The 12,495-nt window shown below is 56.0% G+C and overlaps 1 protein-coding gene across 1 annotated transcript in view; it reads left to right on the forward strand.

Annotated features, from left to right (window-relative positions):
• The window catches only part of LLGL1 (LLGL scribble cell polarity complex component 1), a 363,828-nt gene that overhangs the window by 83,802 nt on the left and 267,531 nt on the right, over nucleotides 1-12,495 (forward strand). The window lies entirely within an intron of this gene.

The following is a 12,495-nucleotide window of genomic DNA, read 5'->3' on the forward strand; positions in this document are numbered from 1 at the left end:
AAGCCAAGAAAGTCCATCCAACACCCACCTGGGATGCCCAGATGGGTTGAATTGGGAAAGCACTGGTTGCTGGGGCTCAGGGCTACCTGGAGCAGTCGCTTGGGGGTTATCTTGCAAATATGTGTATGCCCCTCACAACACATGGAATCCCAGCCTGGTTTGGGTTGGAAGGGATCTTAAAGCTCCTCCAGCTCCAAGCAGGGACCCCTTCCACTGGAGCAGCTTGCTCCAAGCCCCTGTGTCCAACCTGGCCTTGAGCACTGCCAGGGATGGGGCAGCCACAGCTTCTCTGGGCACCCTGTGCCAGCGCCTCAGCACCCTCACAGGGAAGAGCTTCTGCCTAAGAGCTCAGCTCAGTCTCCCCTCGAGCAGGTTCAAGCCATTCCCCTTGGCCTGTCCCTACAGTCCCTTGCCCAAAGCCCCTCTCCAGGTTTCCTGGAGCCCCTTTAGGTGCTGGAGCTGCTCTAAGGTCTGGCTTTCTGGGGTGTGAGTGCACGCTGCTGGGTCATGATGTGGTTGCTGTATTTTTGTCCACGCTTGGCTTCTGGAAGTGATGGGAAATCCGAGCTCTGCTGCTCCTTTTCAGACGCCTTTTTTGCCACCTCCTCTTCCCAAGTTATCCCTTGGGCGCTGCACTGCTGCGTCCAGATGGGATGATGCTTATGCCAAGCTGCAGGGAGCCCAAGCACCCACATCACATCCTTTGCTCCTCCATAGATCAGTGCCTTCCTCTTTGCCAGCAGTGAGGGCTTGGGGCTCTTCATTGGGCTGACTGGGACCAGTGCTGCCGGGGGAATCACTGTCACCAGCTTCTAGTGGAAGGTAAGAGCCGTGTTGTGTCAGCAAGGAAACGAGTTCCTCGAGCCCTGTCGCTGCAGGTGGCTTCACACAAGGTCTTGCAAGGTTGGGAGGAGCAGTACAGGGGGTAATTAACACAGCCCTGCTAACTCAGCTTCTCCAGCCTGGGTCTAATGCACGTACGGGGAGGCTGGAGCCAGCTCAGGTCCACGTGCTCAGAGAAAAGGGTATTTCAGGGCTAGTCCAGCCCCTGCAGACCCCACTTCCTGACCCAGATCCCTGCTCCCCTGCACCTTGTATTCAAGGTCCTTGGGTTCTGCAGTAAAAAACGCAGCATTCGGCTTGCTTGGTGCTCAGGGAGTTAGTGGGAAATGGCTGGGGCTGCCAGGGGGGTCTCCACCATCATCTTACACACTCCTGTCTGAAGTCATTTGGGGATGGAAATGTGCACTGGAGGTGAGCCAGGAGCAGGTTGGGAGTGGTGCACTGGGGTCTAGCACTGCAGTCAATGCTGAGCTGCACCGGGATCAGTGTTGCCTTCTGCCTGTGCCATGATCTCCCTTCCCAACAGGCGACTTACGCTCTGCTGCCACTTGCCTGGGTGTTGGTCCCTGTCTACGTCTCCTCTGGTTATGTCCCACTGCCCCCAGCCTGCATGGCCTTGGCCATGGGCACTGCTCCCTGCAGGGCTGTCACCGCTGTGGGGCTCTGCTCTGGGGATGCAGCCTTCCCTGGGACCATCCCCACAGCAGGGGCCTGGACAGGGCAGCGAGTCCTCTCTTTTTCCCATGGCAGATGGTCACCATGCCCGAGTACCTCCAGTGAAGGTTTGGAGGGGAGAGGATCCGGATGTGCCTCTCTGGTCTGACTCTCCTGCTCTCCATCTTCACCAAGACCCCTGTGAATAGCTCCCACTCAGCTGTGCGACAGAGCCATGACTGATTCCTACTGATCCAAAGGTTATTTTGGGGCTCAAACCTCAGAGAAGCTGCTGCAGGTTCTCTAGGAGAGAGCAGGACAAGAGGGGGGGATTCATGGGCGGATGCTGTCTGCAGCACCCTGTGTGTTCATAGGCAGATCCAGCAGTGATGCCTGTGTCCGGGTGGCCCTGATGGATGCATGGCTGTGTGTCAGGATACCCAGGCACACAGTGCACCCACCTTGCAGCAGAGGCTGTGGGTGAAATGTGCTCAGAGGCTGAGTTGCATCGTCTGGGTTTTCCCCATGCTCTGGCAGTGATGCTTTCCAGTCTTCCTTATGGACCTGGCAGAGCCAGGGAAGCTGGGGATGCATTTGTTGCTGTAGGACACGTGGGTTTCCCAAGGAAAGGGATACCTGCAGCTGTAAGATGACCAAATACATGCAGAAAGTGTCTGATTTTCAGGGACTTTTGCTGCTGTGAGAAGAGTTTATCCGAGGTGAAACAGCTCAAGAGGCTGTGACAAGGGGCAAGCAGGAGGGCGCCGGGCACAGACAGCCCCGGGGGGCTGAGACAGTGAGACAGAGATCAAGAGCAAACAGCACAGGAAGCATCCGGAGGGAGCCATCCTGCAGGGTCTGACCCGGGGTCTGCTGCGCTCTGCATTGCGCTGCCTGACACAAACAGGCTTTTGTGGGTGCTTGGCTGCAAGACCCGTGCTTTCGCATCGGGTTTCTGCGAGCAGCGGCTGAGGGCAGGAGGTCCCATGCGTGCTTCCCCACGGCGCGGCGCTCAGCGCCTTGGCTCCCTGCTCGCAGCTCCCTGCTTGGCTGGAAGCGGCATCGCTCCCTGATGGCGGCGTTGCTGCATCCTCCTCCGTCCTCCCGGGCTGAGCTCGGGGGGATGCTCTGGGGCTGCCTCAGAGGGATGCAGAGGATGGAGCAGCTCACAAACGGCTCCTCCATCAGTGCTTAATGCGAAGGGAGAGGCTGTCCCTGCCTCATCTCAGTGCTGTGTGATGCGATGTCCCCCCATCTCCTTCCCATGAGCTGCTCCTGGGCAGGCACAGTGCTTTGGGTTTAAAAAGCAGGTTGCAGGGGAGATGGGAGCCCCATGTTCCTGCTGACACAGGGATGTCAGTGTGGGAGAGGTGATGCTGGTGCAGTTGCCACCTGTATTTCCCTCTGCAAAATCATGCTCTGCTGTGCTGGAGGGAATTCTTCCCATAAAACTGATGTTCTTTATACCCTTATTTATGGCTTGAAAATCCTATGGGATTTCTCCTGAAATCAGCCTGGTGGCTTCTGCAGCACCAGTTCCATTTGCAAGCTTGGGCAGTGACACTTTGGTTATTCCCTAATTGTCCTAATGTCCAGTCAACTGCTGTCCCTTCCCTCCTTTGTGCTGCTCAGGAGACAGCTCTCCTCTGCTCCTGATGGAGACCCGGGAGGAGCTTGAAGGAGATGCTGGAGCATCCTTGTCTGTGGAGTTGGTGTGAATCCCTCCTGGTGGAAAGGTTGGATCTGGGATAGGATTCCTGGTGGGATAGTTTGTTCTTGCTGCTCTAAGTTTAAAGAAAGAAATCAGTGGTAGTCTGAAGGTGGTTGTCTCTGAGGCCCTATCAGACATCCCCTCTTCCCTGACAAAACAGGGCTCTCCCATGCCATGGTGTGATATCCAACATCCCTTTGCATTCCAGCCTCTCCATGGCTTTGCCCAGCAGGGATGGATGCCCTCTGAGTTCATTCCTAGCTTGGGAGACCGCTGTGGAGTCACCCCTTGCCTAACACGGAGGAACCTGTCCATGACCTCTGCCCAGTGCCTGCACCCATGGGAACCTCTGCGGTTCTCCTGGCCCTTGTCAGCACAGCCTTGTGTGTGTGGAGCCTGGTGGACACTCCCTGGTGCCTCTTCCTGCGCCTTTTCTCAGCCAGCGCTCCCGTTTGTTTGGTCTGATGAGTTTGCTCTGCTCTGAGTCACTCGGGATGCCACAGGAGAGCAATCGACCCAGTGAGGGGATTATCTCGGCTCCATTCACGGTACATCACTCAAACAATGCCTGTTTCCAGCCCTGGGTGGGATGAACGCCTGTAGACACGCGGGGTGTTGCCAGCCTGTCCCAATGTCCCATCCCCGGTGGTGACTGCAGCGTGGGATGAGAGTGTGAAACACACAGCAGTGCTGCTGCCTTGGCTCTTCCTTTGGGGCACGAAGAGGATAGAATCATAGAATGGTTTGGAAAGGACCTTAAGCTCATCCAGTTCCAACCCCCTGCCATGGGTACGATGCTGCCTCCTCTCCTGGAGTTTGCCCTTTGGAGGACCCCAACCTCCTGTGTTCCAGGGTGCATCAAAGTCCTGCTCAGGATGATGTCCCCATTGGTGTGGGACATGGAAGGAGAGGCACGAGCATCCCAGCCTTGGCAAAGAGGCTCCTCTGTACCCCGGGTACCTTGCCCTGCCAAGGCTTTGGCTTCACCAGCTGTTAAATCCAAGCTGTCTCTACAGCCAGCTTTCATTGGGAAGGCATCACCCGCTGTTGGGTAAGAACGAGTTTCCAAGTGAGGTCACCGGTGCAGGCAGGGATCTTGCTGGATTACGAGCCCTCACTTCAAAGGCTTCTCCTCTCCTTTTACAGTTGAAAGGACTTATTTTATGACTAGGTCATGCCTGCTTTTAATGAGCTTGTTGTTGCATTCGGGATGTCTCATTAAGCACCCCGCTCACATGCGCTTTTCTTCTTTCCCACCCTCAGCAGAATGAGCAGGAAGGGAGGTGGGGATGGATACCTCCGCTTCCTCATAGCAAAGGCTTAGACTCATTTGCAGACGACTGCAAAAAATGATTAAGCATTGAGAAAGCCAAGAGCAGCAGTTATGAAATAGCTTCTCCAGGGCTGGGTCTCTGTACCTGGGCTCTGGGGAAGGGTTGCTGGAGAAGCTCATAGTCTTCTATGGAGGGCTATGGCTTTCTGGCTGGTGCTGAGAGGACAAGTGATGGATCCCTTCAAGAGGGATGCTGGGAGCTCCAGAAGACACCAAAGATGCTGACACCATGCTAGAGAGGCTTAAGATGTTTTGGGTACCTGCTTTAGGTTGCACTGGGAGGCTTAAGGCCCTTGGTTGGGGCTTTTCTGCCTTGTAGGTGAAGCTTGCACTGCCTGAATGGCTGTCCTGTCCTCTTGTAGAGCACCATTGCTTGGTGGTCTCTGGTGTCAAGCTTTGGTTGGATTGCATTTGTGGTGAGAAGGCCACAGAGGAGCCACTGGTAGAGGTTGTGGCATGGTTACACATGAGTTGGCTCCTCTTCAGCAGGACATTCCAGGCCTGAATTGCCTCTTTGTATTGGAAAGGGCTCTCCCAAAGACATGGCCAAGCCCAAGTGCAGCTGAGGACATGTAGTACCTCCCTTGGGAATGGCAGGAATAACTGTGATGTAAAGCCTGGTCCAGATAGTGTGGAACAGTCCCTGAGTGAAGATCCTCAAGATCATGGTGTTAAGTGCTCTTCTGGTCAGTTCAATTGGTGATTTAATCAATGTTATGCCTAACAGTGTGGGCTTATCCACTAGGGAACAGGCTTTCACGTTGTGCTGGAGCTGGATATGTGCTGGCTTTCATGGCTGATGGAGCCCTCCTAGGGGGGACACAACCTGCTTCTTCCATTGCATGATCCTGCCTGGCCCCTCTCCATGGCCTGATGCTGGTCCTCAGCGGCGCTGGGAGGAGGAAGGGCAGAGGTGTGAGATGGGAAACAGCATCAACCCTCCACAGCACTAATCCCAAGCAACTGCTCCCGCATGACCAGGCAAGAAAGCTCTGCTGGTCGGGGGGTGGCTTCGGGAAGGTGTGTGAAGAGAGACGTCAAACCAGAGCTGATGTCTTGGCTGTGGGAAGCCGTCACGGCTCCGGGCGAGGGTGTGGGAGCTGCCTTGCCTCTTCCTGCCCCTTCTGGCCTTGTTTCCTTCTCCAAACAAGGTTCTTGTGCAGACGCCCCAGCAGAGCACTGGGGATGGCTGGAGCTGAGCTGCGAGTGCAGACATGGTGGTGGCACGGGCACTGCCTGCTGTGCCTGGTCCTTCCCTGCCATGGCATCGCTGCTGTTGTTGTGCCCCAGCTCAGAGTCTCCGCTTCCCATCTCATTCCCATACAAGCACAACCAGACCTCTCTGTGTGGGTGCAGCCCTCCCATGGGTGGGAAATGGTGGTCACTGCGTGGCGTCAGTCATCTCCAGCAGTGTGGTGCCTGAGTGAGCTGCCAGTCCTGTGCACGCTCCTGGCATCCCTATGGGATGTGACGCAGGCACAGGAGATGCTGGGGCTGGTCGAGGCAGTGTGATGGACATAGAGTTGATCTGTCCTCCTGTGGCCAAGCAGAAACCCCAAACCTCCTCCAGGGGCTCTGCAAGGTGAGCTGCAAAGGCCAAGGGATGTGCTGGAGGATGCATTTGTGCTCTTTCATGTTGGGGTGTAGGACCCTTGGGCTTCTCCTTCAGGGCCAAAAGCATCTCCTGCCACTTGCCTGTGCCTTGACTTCCCCATCGGTGCAAACCCAGGAGGTGCTTTCCTGGAGATGCTCAGCAAAGAGATGGCTTCTTGTTGAGGAGCAGGTTTTGTGCTGCATGCTGGGGATGCCCACGTCTGCTCCTCCCCATGGAGCGGCTGCAGGGGTTGAAATGCTGCTGCACCCATCAGGGATCAGGGGAGCACCTTCCTCTGCCTCACCAGCACCCACCTGAGCACCTGTAAATGGCTCAGGTGAGGTGGTGCAAAGCTTCCCTATCCATCAGTAAGGGCCTTGCAGGTACCAGCAGCACCCCAAAGCCCCTGCCCCTCGGAAGAGATCCCCTCCTGCCCCAGCAGCATCTTTAGGCTCCTGCCACCCTCCTGACCGGTTTGATGGCCCAGACCATTGAGCTGCAGCTAGGGATGGGGGAGCTGGTCCTTGGCGGCCTTTTGCCAGCAGCATGGGTGCCAGGAGGGTGAATCCTGCCCAGCAGAATGTGAAATACCAGCTACAGCCACCCCCAGGGTGCTGGTACCAGCCCCATCTCCAGGGCTCTGTACAAAGCATGGTGAGATGTCACTTGAGAACAGGGCACTGGAACTGGAGGTACTCAGGGCAGCAAGGAGGTCTCAGGTCAGGGTCTGATCCTGCACAGGGTTGAGTATCACGGTGCAGGCTGTGGCAGCACTGATGCTCCAAATCACCCCCTTTCTGACCCTTCCATCCCACTGTCTGCATCCAACTGAGCCCAGTTACTGATGACTGGAGCTGCTTGTGCTGTTCTTTGGAGGTAGGTGGCCTGTGACACCCATCTCCAGCAGTGACATACGGGTCCCATATGGGAACCCAGCTTCAGACATGGCTTTGGAGGTATCCCGTTGGCACACGCAACACAACATCCTTGCTGTGCCCATGGTTTTGATCACTTCCCTGCTGTACCGCTCCTGGGGCAGCCCTTGGGTGCTCTCTAGGAAGTGGATGTCACCTTCCAGCCCAGAAAGCCAACCGTATCCTGGGTGCATCAAAAGGAGCGTGACCAGCAGGATGAAGGAGGTGATCCTGCCCCTTTATTCTGCTCTTGTGGGACCTCACTTGGAGTATCGTGTGCAGTTCTGGTGTCCTCAACATAAAAAGGACATGGAACTGTTGGAACAAGTCCAGAGGAGGCCACGAGGATGATCAGGGGCTGGAGCACCTCCTGTATGGAGACAGGCTGGGGGGCTGCAGCCTGGAGAAGGAAGGCTGCGTGGAGACCTCAGAGCAGCTTCCAGTGTCTGAAGGGGGGCTATAGCGATGCTGGGGAGGGACTCTTCAATAGGGACTGAGTGGTAGGACAAGGGGTAACGGGTTAAAACTTAGAAGGGAAGTTTAGATTGGATATAAGGAGGAAGTTCTTTCCTGTAAGGGTGCTGAGGCACTGGAATGGGTTGCCCAGGGAGGTTGTGAATGCTCCATCCCTGGCAGTGTTCAAGGCTAGGTTGAATAGAGCCTTGGGTGCCATGGTTTAGTGTGAGGTGTCCCTGCCCATGGCAGGGGGTTGGAACTGGATGATCTTAAGGTCCTTTCCAACCCTAGCTATTCTATGATTCCCCAGCCCCTGTGTTTCCTCTTCCATGCCCAGACTGACCTGTACCTGGGGGCCCTCTCTGTGCAAGTCTGCCTGGGCTGGGACCTTTACCTCTCCACTGTCCTGATGCTGATGGTCGCAGGGCTCTACACCATTGCAGGTAGGGTAATCAGTGTCTGCTGGCCTCAAATCATTCTTTGGTTGAACCACACCACTCACACTCCTGCTTTCACTCTATTGCTGTTCCTTTTTGCTCCTGGAAGGTCTTTGGGGATTTCTACTCAATGGGGTTCACATTCCCTGCCCTATCCAGGCAGTCTCTGAGCATCCTTCTTCAAGCATCAGCCCAAGCAGTGACTCAATACTTGACCTCTGCTTTGTCATTATAGCTTTCCATTTGTAACAACTCCTCCTCCATCACGTAGTTAAGTGCTTTCTTGTGCGTGTACCTATTTGTACCAGCAATAATCAGGGCTTCTCCTATTACAGGACTATTACTATGGAATCTACAGGCTGAGAGCCCTTTACCCAGTTCATTTCCCTCCCACTTGCCCTGCCTGCAGTGCAACCTGCTGCCTTCCCTCTGCAAAGCTCTTGGGATTATTTCTCGCCTATTCCTCTTGCAGGGTCGATCCATGTGGTTCCATAGGGATCTGGAGGCAGCGATGGAGCTGCAGTTGGAAACTGTGGGTTCCTGGCTTTCAGTCCCACTGTTAGGCTATGGGACCCTGCATCCCTGCCAGCCCCTTTGGTTATTACTGTAGGTGGGACATTCCCGCTCTATCTCATCCCAGGCATCAAAACAGGACTCAGTTTAAGCACATCCAAAACAGGGTGGATTTTGCAAGGCTTTGGCTTTAAGCAAATCCCATCTCGGGTTTTTTCCTGCCCACAAGGCTTGTCGTGATGCAAGCGCACTTCAGTGTGTGTGTGTGATCATTGCGTCACCCTCATCCCAAGAACATCCCTCCAAATCCCAGGCACGGCCGGGGAAGGTGCAGCCCTGAATTCCTGGGATGTGAGTCGGGGATTGGGGTTGAAGCTGGTTCAGTTTTGAGCCCATTTCCTCCAGCTCCACTACTTGTTATTGCTTTTGTTCATGTGCTGAGTCATTGCTTTCTGGCTGCATGAGCAGCTCCTGGCTTTGCAATGGGTCCGGAGAGAGAGCTTGGGATGGAAAGGGAGGAATACCGCTGGTCTAATGGCCAACGGGGACCCCAGTAAGCATCAGCTGGGAAAATAACTGGGGTTGGGAGAGCTGAGGGGTGTAGGAAGGGGAAACCTCTACAATGGTTGGACTTAAAGATGATCTTAAAGGTCTTTTCCAACCTAACTGGTTCTATGTTACTGGGGAGAGGTGGGATGAGACCAACATCCTGAGTACGGTTTGCTTGCTGGAGCATCCAAAGAGGCTCATGCGCATCCTCCTGACTGCATGGGGACCTGGGGCTGCATCCTCCCCTCCTGCCATCCCTTGGTTCCCCTTCCCTTCCCATGGCTACTGCCTGTCCCCCTCCCCATCTATGGGGTGCCGTTCCCCCTCCACACTCCCACTGCATCCCCAAATGTCACAGCACAATGACAGGCACATCCCTGCCAGCACGGGCAGCTTTATTGGGGCTGGAGGACCGGGCACCAGTGACTGTGTCTTGCCACGCTGTGCCTTGCTCTCCTGCAGGAGGGCTGGTGGCCGTCACCCACATCGACACGCTGCAGATGCTCATCGTGGTCCTCGGAGCCATCGTGCTGGTGATGAAAGGTAAGAGCTGGGGCATCGTGGACCCCCCCTCTGCCCACTTTGTGGTCTCAGAAATAAATAAGAAGACTCAGTCTAAGCAGTCTGGTGGCCAAGATGCACAGCAGGGCTTTGGCCTGGAGCAGCTGCCTAAAGGAAGTCTGTGATTCCTTCCCCTGGGTCCCCAGTCCCCTGTGCCTTTGGGTGAAGATGCCGCGAAGCATCCCCCCTGGTCTCCCGTGTGGTCATTGCTGCTCCACATATTGGCCTGTGGTCCATGCATCTGAGAGATGGATGATACCAAGTGTTTGATGGTGGAGCAGCATTTCCAGTCCTGCTCTGGGAAACTCGCAGTGTTGCTGTGATGGGGGCTTCAGAACGGGTCCCACCGTTGCAGGAGGTGGTGCTGGTACAAGGCACTGCTGCAGGGGATTGGTTCCATGGGGATGCAGAGCATGGCGCCGTGCCTTCATCCCGGTTGGAGCGAGCGTGGTTCATCCCCAGCCCCTCTGAACACACTCAGCACTGCTCTATCCCTGTACCTGCAGCGAGCTCCCAGCCTCACACGGATGCCCATCAGCCTTATTCTGCCATCAGAGCTCTGGGCCCTGAGGAGCAGGAGGCAAAAAGTCAGGTCCCAGCTTCAAAGGCAGGCATTTAACTACAGAGGGCGATTCCAGAGGCACTCCTGAGATGATTCCCACTGTTCCCTGCATCAGCCTGCTTCAGCGGGCAGGCTCTGACCCAATGCCACACGGGAGCTCTGCTATGGAGGTGGGAGCAGCTCCGGACCTGCAGCCAGCCCGGTCCCAAGGCTGCTCCCCTGTGCAAAAGCAGAGCTTGGTCCTGGGCGAGCCCTGGATGAGCAGGATCTATGTACACAATACACATGGGAGGCAGATACTTCCTGCAGAAGGGACAAGAAGGCAGAGGAGCACGATGCCTGCCCAAGCAGATCCAAGTGGTGGCACAGCTGGTTGTTGTCTGAAGCTGTAGTTGGCCATAGGGCTCTCTCTGAAGCTTGTGTCTGGTGAGTTTGGCTGGGAAAACCCCCTCCAGCGGCTGCAGAACCCGGCTCTTTTTGGCTTTGCCAACCTTCATGGTGTGTGCAGGGAGCTGAGGGTGCCTGGGACTGGTGCAGAGGAGCCAAAACACAGGGTGCTGGTCACAGTTCTTGTCCTCAGGTCTCAGGAGACCTCGGGACCTGGAGGCTTTGTGTGCTGGGCTTTGTCACCTCTTGTCAAGCTCCTCTAATAGAGGATGCTCTTCATGGTCTTCAGACCGTGACATCTGCATCAGTGATGCTAATATCCATCTCCTAAGCTCTGGGCCTGCTCTGCCTGGCCCATTGCCTCCCTTATTGCTGCTGAAGAGGTAAGAAAATGCATTGCTTGGCTCTGAGGCTGCCTCTCGCAGGGGAGAGCAGGGGAGCTGTACAAATCCCCTTGGGTGGATGCTGGGGAGAGCTGGACAAGGAGCGGGTGAGGACCAGCGGGGTGTAGGCATCACTTTGCTTTACAGAGAGCTCAGTGGCTGTTTCATGGTGGCTCCAGCATCACGGATAGGAGAGAGCCTCCCATCCTGCACCCACTTGGCATTCACATGGGGCTGTTAATCCCAGTGGAGCCCAGCATCCGCAGGCTGAGCTCCCGCTGTCCCGGTGCGGGTGTAGGTGTCGGGACTTGCCGGTGAACACCTTTGGGAAGGGAGCGGGCTCGCAGCCCCGGGCGCGAATCTCTGCCTCTGGAGAGCCTTTGTTGGTGCCCAACACCCATGCAAAGCTTGGGAGTAGCCGGCGCCTGGGTAAGCCAAGAGCTGGAGGGGGGCCAGGGCTGCTTGCACAAGAGCAGGAGGAGTTTAGCAGGGCTGGCTCCCTGGTCTGCAGAGGGGGCATGGCACGGTGGGTGATGCCCCTCTGTAAAGTCCCCAACAGCTTCAGGTCAGGGGGATGCCCTGGGATGGGGATGCAGGGCAAGGGCTGTCCTCAGGCAGGAGGGGATGATGGAGCAGGATGGGTGTCTTAGGCATTGAGCTGGCACCGGAGGGTGATCCCAGCATCCAGCACCTGATGCCTGGGGGATTTGCTCTTGGCCTAAAGACAGCAGCACTTGTGGGGATGGTTCTGAAGGAGGGTGACTTCCCAGGACCATGTTCCCACATTGGAGCGGGCTGAGCTGAGGGTCCCATGGGCAGAGTGGAAGGGATGCAGGATGCAACAGCTGGACCAGATGGGGACAAATCCACCAAGGGATGCTCATGGGTCTTGCACTGAGTCCCCAGAGCCTCCTGTCTCTTTTACCTTGAGCACCAGCTGCTGTGGGTATGGGGGTGCCAACACCTCCCTGCTTATCTCCACGCTGCTGCATGGGTGGCCACAGCACATGGGGGCTGGTGCCTCCTCATCCAAAAAGTGATGCCTCTGGCTCTGGAATTCTCCTGCTGGAGGTATTGGAGGAGCTGCAAGGAGCATTCAGCCCCTCAGGAACAGGGAGATGGAGGGGGGGCCGGGGCAGAGCCTGGGGCTGCTGGCTATGGAGCAGCAAGGAGGAGCAGCAAGGCAGCTGCCAAAGGGCTCAGGGGTTGCTTGCTAAGGCTTGTCCATGGCACGTACTCCTCAGTGGGGCTCAGGCCAAGACCCAGACCTTGGGTTCCATTTTATAGGAAAGAAAGCAGTGAAGATATGGCTTTTTTTTTGTTCTTTTTTTTGCTCTTTTTTTCCCCTGGTTGCTGAGGTTTGGGGCTGGACCTGCATGGGGGGTGCTGAGGAAACGCTCAGAGGGGTAGAAGATATTTGAGCACCTTGAGCTGTAGCACATCAAGTCAAAGGCTGCCTAACCTTGCATTTAACAGTCCTAGGTGAGCTTCCCCTGCTCTGGAACCGGGGAGCTTTAATGGACAAGCTGCTTTTACAGTATGAGGTCAAAAGAGGTGGGTCCCTTAGTCCCAGGACACAGGTCACCCTCTGAAGCTGG

Source organism: Neopsephotus bourkii, unplaced genomic scaffold (assembly GCF_033783945.1).
Source record: "Neopsephotus bourkii isolate Nb327-2 ecotype Australia unplaced genomic scaffold, CSIRO-AGI_Nbou_v1 NB_39, whole genome shotgun sequence".
Lineage (NCBI taxonomy): Eukaryota > Metazoa > Chordata > Aves > Psittaciformes > Psittacidae > Neopsephotus > Neopsephotus bourkii.